The following is a 7,017-nucleotide window of genomic DNA, read 5'->3' as shown; positions in this document are numbered from 1 at the left end:
TGTATCTGATTTTCCCAGTTAATTTATCCAGTTCCGCATAGTCTGTCAATTTCAGTCTCCATTTTCTATCGTCGGTATTTCCTCTTGCTTCCATTTCTGGGCCAACAAGATTCTGGCTGCCGTTACTGCATATTGGAAGAGCTTGCAGTCCTTTCTTCTTATATCCTTTCCTACAATCCCTAAAAGAAAAGCCTCCGTTGTTTTTTTTTACAAAAGTATATCTTAGCATTTTTTTCATTTCATTGTATATCATTTCCCAAAAGCTTTTCACTTTCTTACATTCCCAGAGGCCAGAGTTTGAATCCCGCCACTCAACTATGGAACTCTCTGGAGGTGACCTTGAGGGTTAGAAGAGGGTCGTTGTGGGTTCTTCTGCTCATGTACTGCTCAAAGGTATCTCTGTCTGGTTGGCTGCTGTGAGACCAGGACGCTGATCCATCTACTTATATCATGTTCTTATGTAAGTTCAATTGTTCCTAATGGTCCTAATGCTAGCACATTTGCAAAGCTAAGCAGGGTCCGGTCTGGTTTCAAGTTGGATGGGAGACCATGTGTTGAGATTCTTGCATTGCAGAGGGTTGGACTAGATGACCCTAGAGGTCCCTCCTGTTCTATTATTCTAACGTTGAGTTTCAACAACCCGCTCTGGGACCTTTGTTGTTGTTGTTTAGTCATGTCCGCCTCTTCGTGACCCCCTGGACCAGAGCATGCCAGGCCCTCCTGTCTTCCACTGCCTCCCGCAGTTGGGTCAAACTCATGCTGGTCGCTTCGAGAACTCTGTCCCACCATCTCGTCCTCTGTCGTCCCCTACTCCTTGTGCCCTCCATCTTTCCCAACATCAGGGTCTTTTCCAGGGAGTCTTCTCTTCTCATGAGGTGGCCAAAGTCTTGGAGCCTCAGCTTCAGGATCTGTCCTTCCAGTGAGCACTCAGGGCTGATTTCCTTCAGAATGGAGAGGTTGGATCTTCTTGCAGTCCATGGGACTCTCAAGAGTCTCCTCCAGCAGCAGAATTCAAAAGCATCCATTCTTCGGCGATCAGCCTTCTTGATGGTCCAGCTCTCACTTCCATACATCACTACTGGGAAAACCATGGCTTTTACTATACGGACCTTTGTCGGCAAGGTGATGTCTCTTGGCAGGGATACTGGAGTGGCTTGCCGGTTCCTGCTCCAGGTGGATCACGTTTGGTCAAAATTCTCCACTATGACCTGTCCGTCTTGGGTGGCCCTGCACGGCAGAGCTGATAGCTTCTCTGAGTTATTCAAGCCCTTTCACCAAGGCAGTGATCCATGAAGGGGTATGGGACCTTAGGGAGAAGGAACGCAGCAACCAGTCTGCCCTGGGTGCCAATGATGGGTGCGTGTGAGCGTGCAAGCCAGCTAGCCCCCTAACCTGGGTGGGGCTTCTGCTGCGCCTTTAAGAGCCGGCGGGGCGGGGCGCCCGGTGCCTGGTCCAGAGCCCAGAAGCCGCCCTGCTTGTTCGCCAGCGCAAGCCAGAAGGAGGCGCTCCCTGAAGGCGCGGCTGCTGGCGCCGGGCATCCTGGGCCAGGGAGCCCGCGCCGGGTCTTGCAGGCTGCCGGCTCCGGCCCTCTCCATCTGCCCTCGGCGGGGCCATCCTGCCGGCGCGCTCCCTGCATCCCTCTCTCCATCCCCCGCATCTGGTACCCATCGCCTGGCAACCTGCATCCTCCATCCTCTGCGGATGCTCCGCTCTTGCCCCGCCGACCTCGAGCCCTAGAACCGCCGGGCTATTTTTCCTCTTCCCTCCTCGGGGGGCTTTCTTCACATGCAGCGCCCGGCTGAGAGGGGCTCGCCGCTGTATCCCCCCACCCCGCTCCAAGCTGCGATGCCCACGGTGGGCGTGGGCCGCCCATCCCCCAGCGGAGGAGCCTCGCTGCCCGGCAGAGCCCAAGCCGCCCTCTTTGGCTTCTAGAGAGATCTGCAAGGGCGATAGAGGAGCGGCGCTGGGGGGGGCAGAGGACAGGAGAGTCCCCCCGGGGACGCGCACCCCGTGCAACATTAACTCTTTGTCCGCCGCCGCGGAGGGATTGCAGACGGGAGAGATGGTGGTCGCCGCTGGTTGATTTTATTATGCATTAAACGTGCGCGTATATCTTCTCTGCTATCCGGGGCTGCTAACCTAAGGAGAGAGGAAAAGGTGTTTTCTGGGGTCCCCTGGATGGCCGCTGCCTTTGCGAAGAGAAACCTCTGGGCAGTTTTGCAAGCTCCACGCCCTGGTGGAGAGAGAAAGAGAGAGAGAGAAAGAGATCCCTTCCCCCATCTCCATCTTCCTCATTGGAGACCAGCTGAAAGAAAGCAGAAGGAATCCCTCCGTCGGGTGGCTCCCAGGGCTTGAGGATCGCTTCCGAAAGGTGAACCTAGGAAGACCTTGCAGGAAGGAGATGGGCTTTCCTCTTTGTTCTGGACAGCATCGTTTCAGGATGTGAAGCGGCGGCCACCTATCCTGGCGCAGCGGCGGCGAGAAGACCGCTGCCTGGGGACGTCCAGCGCATCTTTTGTACCGGGAGCCTGGCAGAAGGCAGCGAGGCTGGCGCGGCGGGCTTCGAACTCCCCTCTCCCCGCTCTGTAGCTCTACAGATCTTATTTCATCGCAGGGCATTTTGGCCAACCGGGGTGCCAATGGGCACTTTGCCTGGCATCCCTGGCGGTGCAGTGCTCTCCTCCGAACGGGCACACCGGTTTCCCCGATGGGAGCCGGACTCCCAGTTCTAGGGACTTGGAGGAACTGGGATGGATGGTGGAGCAGCTGCCCTAGGAACCGGCCGCCGTGGGGAGTGAACCCCAACGCCTATGGGTCCCTGGAGCTGCAGAGCAAGGTAGGCGCGTTGCTGGGCTGCCGGGGCTTCTTGGCACCCAAAGACCCCTCCGGAGATTTGGAGCGCAAGCCGGCTTGTCTGGGATACCGATGGAGCTGGGTGGGGGTATTGGCTCTGGATACACGGTTGTAAAAAAATAATATATATATATATATATTTGTAGCATGCTCTGCCTTGTGGGTCTTACAAAACCTTGCCCAAATAGAAATCTATGTTGCTAAAGAGCTCTCAGTTGCATCCATCGGCTAGAAACATTTTTTTGGAGGGAGTGGATTTGCGATAGATTTGGGTTTTTTTGATTTTTCTTTTTTGAGGAGTTGGAGGAAGAACCAAGATTTTAACCAGATAAAGGTGGTTTTCTGAGCATGTGCAGAGTGCATTTGCTTTGCCACTGAATTCCTGTGCCCACTGAGGCCTCGCCCGACTTTAAAAAAAAAATCTGGAAGGTGAGGAAGAAGAAATAGAGCATGTGCAGAGTGCCTTTCCCCATCGCTGCTCAGTAATCCTTGCAAGGGCCATGGGAAGTGATGAGGAAGTCCTATACCACCTCATCCCTTCCTGTCGCCTTGATTTTCTTTTCGCAGTCCATCCCCCCCCCCTCCTGCCCTGTTCATTAAAAACAGAATTATTCTAATCTACTCTTTCACGATGGGTGTGTGTGTGTCACACACTAAGGAGACGGATCAGTGGAGATTAAAACAAAAGAAAATTAGACACAAATAAGAACTCTCCAAATGGCCATCAAACCCTTGGCTCCCGAGGATGATATTGCTATCGATTACTATGGGATGTAATTTGCATGCCCAAGTGCTTTACAGCGACTGTCTTCTTAACAAAGAGGAGTGATTAAGATGCTTTAGAGATCACCCCCCCCCGCCGTAAAATGGGGGGTTTTAATTATTGAACTCTTGGGTTTTGTTTTGAGATCATTCCTTCAAAGCCCTTTGAGCGAGGAGATGGGAGCGCACAGTGATTCATAATATGATCTCCCCTTTTTGTGGCTGCCTCGCCCGGCGGGCGCTCACAGAGAGAAGTTGCTTTGCCCCCTTCTAAAACAAGCTAGAAGGGAAAACCTCGCTTCCTCCGGACTTTGAAATTGTACTGCCCCCCCCCCACTGCGTGGGGTGAACCCCCAAAACCCTTGCAGTGTGGGAGTGACGTGTGTATGTGTGCGTTTTTGCGCCTTGCCCTTCCTGGCACCCCGAAATTCGCTGCCCACTCTTGCCGGAGTTGCTAGGAGAGCTGAGCCAATGAAGCGAGATTAAGGAAATTTACGAGATTTCAGGAGCGTGCTGTCTCTATATCTGTGTGATATAAGGTGTGGCAAGTGACTGAAAGGGTTTTTTCCCTTGTTCCTGAGCCCAGGTTTCCATCTCGCTTCGTTTGGATGGCTCCAACTCTATTTATCCCACAAACACTGATTTTTTAAAAAAATTTCAGCCATTTGGGACCTGGTGACTTTTGCATTATTATTATTATTATTATTATTATTATTATTATTATTATTATTAACCCACCCTTCATCCTAAAGTCTCAGGATGGGTTGCAACGATAAAACACAATATTTAAAACAGTTTAAAGCAGTGGGGTGTAGTGGTTAGCGTGTTGGAATAGGAGCTGAAAGACCAGGGTTCAAATCTCCCACAAGACATGAGTGGCTGCGACTGTGTGTGTGTGTGTGTGCAATCACTGCCTCTCAGCTGACCCCCCTGCACAGGGTTGTTAAATAAAGAGGAGAACCATATATTACATCACCTTGAACTCACGGGAGAAAAAGGATATAAATGCAACCAACAAATAAATAATAATAAACTTGCAAACACAAAAATCAGGCGGGTCCTAAAAATATATGCCCCAAGTGTCAAAAGCCAGGGCTTGAAATTCCCAACCCCCCCATCCCAAATTTCCTGCAAGCAGAGGGCAAGAATATTGGGCTGTAAGTATTATGGGAATGTACGCTGTTGAGCAGCTAGTTTAAGGCAGACTTTGCTAATCTGTTGCCATCCAGATGTTCTGGGCAACAACTTCTATAAACTGCTGGGAGTTGTAGCGTACAACATCCGGAGGGTGCCAGATTGGCAAATGATGGGTTAAGGGAAGAGGCTGCCTGGTTCTTTCCTCTGACAGGGACAAGAGGGTATAGGGCAGCGTTTCCCAAACTTGCTTTCTCCAGCTGTTTGGGGACTACAACTCCCATCATCCCTGACCACTTCTCTTGCTAGCTAGGGATGATGGGAGTTGTAGTCCTAAAACAGCCAGAGACCCAAGTATGAGAAGCACTTGTATAGGGACACAATCCACACATCTGCAGCACACCACGAGCTGGGAATCTGGGGTATCCAGCAGCGATCCTCTCCAGATGTTTTGGGGGGCTCCCATCACCCTGACAATTAGCCACAGGCTGATGGGAATTGTAGTCCAGAATATCCAAAGGGCTGGCTACCCATGGAGTGGATAGGGAATATCCATTTGTTTCTCTTTCCTTTCCTTTCTCAAGTCTCTAGTCCTCAAGAAAGGCGTTCAGGGGTCTGCACTGAGCACGGACTTGGAACTTTTTTCGCAGAACATGTGAACTTTCCCCCAAAGTGTTTGCATGTCGTCCGTCCCCCGTCCCCCCATTTTGACTCTGCACCAGAAATAGTCATTCTGCAAGAGGCAGGCAGAAACATTCAAGTGGTAAAGGGGTGGGATGTTTTGAACCCTTCCCTGACCCTCTTTTTTTTGGGGGGGGTGTTTGCTTCTCCTGCCTCCCCCCCTTGTCCCATGCCCTTGTTTCACTTGCTAATGTGAGCTAAATAAATTCTGCAACAAACAAACAAACAAACAAGCCCAAAGCCTTGCAATATTAATACATCATGTAAATTAATGCTGTTCTGCATAAATTAGTTGAAGCGGAGCGAATTTGGACTTTCTCTGAGCAGAAATCTGAGTGTAGCGTATGCATTATGGATTCAGTAACCCGCAAGTTGTTTTCCTCAGTGGAGCTCTGAACAATCTCTGTGCCTCATTTTGCACAACAGACCCAAAGAGAGAGCCGTGCTTTATTCCCCGCCCCCCCCCGCCTTGCAGCTTGGCTTACTTGCTGAGTTACCTTATCAACGAAAGACCAAAAATGCAGAGAGAATACAGAACTCTTTATTGCAGCAGAACAAATATCATATATTTATTCAAGCATCCTGTTAACAGATCTGGGACAGGCCACATTCCTTTTGCATGAGGTTTTCATCAGTTGCTTAATGCAACATTAGAAAACACAGCAAACCTGTACAAATAAAATAAAAATAAATGAAGGGCACGTTAAGGTCAGCGCTTCTGAAGTTATCAGCCAACCGTACATCAAAAGTGGCAAACTAAATATTCACCAACAGGCCTTGACATCTGGCGCATAAAATTTTAAAGGAGGCAGGCAAAGCGATTCGCTTCAAATCTATGTTCTCAACAGCTGCCCTGGGTAGATAAACTGACAATTGTCAGTAATAACCAATTAAATTCGCATCTACTCTCTGAAGCCCCCAAAGAGTTTGGGGGAGAGAGGGAGGTTGGATTAGACAGGGCGCGGTGAACTTTTGGCCCTCTGGGTGTTGCTACAGGTGTATGGGTGCTCTGGGTGTACGGACTACAACTCCCATGGTGACTGGTCGTGCACGCTGGGGCTGATGGGAATTGTAGTTCAGCCACCTAGATTCGACCTCGGAGCCCCAACCTTCAACTCAGTCATGTATTTGGTAACCCCTCTGCCCTGTGGAATGTCCTCCCATCAAGATGTCAAGGAAATAAACAACTCTCTGACTTTTAGAAGAAATCTGAAGGCAGCCCTGTTTAGGGAAGCTTTTAATATTGGATGTTTTATTCTGTTTTTAATCTGTTGGGAGCCGCCCAGAGTGGCTGGGAAAATCCAGCCAGATGGGATGATGATGATGATGATTATCCCGACTGTCAGGGGATGATTAGCTGCTTGTGCTTAAAATTGTGCCCCCTCAGAGTTTGTGCGGCTCCACAAACCTCTGTGTGTGACAGAGCTCCTCAGACATGTCTGCTCTAGTCACTAGTAGAGTCTGACAGTGGCTGCCTGCGGAAGCGTTTCCAGCAAAGAAGCTCCTTAACGGAAACGCGTCTCCTGGACTCACGACGTGGCAGCTTCCGGCGAAGTATGGGTCTCCCTACAGTTGCTTCTGACACCT

At 50.4% G+C, this 7,017-nt stretch overlaps 1 protein-coding gene across 1 annotated transcript in view; it reads left to right on the top strand.

Annotated features, from left to right (window-relative positions):
• The first annotated feature begins 1,494 nt into the window (after nt 1-1,494).
• LOC309536780 (leucine-rich repeat and fibronectin type III domain-containing protein 1-like protein) overlaps nt 1,495-7,017 on the top strand; it is a 74,637-nt gene continuing 69,114 nt past the window's right edge. The window contains exon 1 of the mRNA XM_082231084.1: nt 1,495-2,836. The gene's annotated coding sequence lies outside the window, so the exon portion shown is untranslated. The remainder of the gene's footprint in view (nt 2,837-7,017) is intronic.

Source organism: Podarcis vaucheri (assembly GCF_965113315.1).
Source record: "Podarcis vaucheri genome assembly, chromosome: 7".
Lineage (NCBI taxonomy): Eukaryota > Metazoa > Chordata > Lepidosauria > Squamata > Lacertidae > Podarcis > Podarcis vaucheri.
Note: the sequence above shows the minus strand (reverse complement) of the source record. Positions and strands in the feature narration are given on the sequence as shown.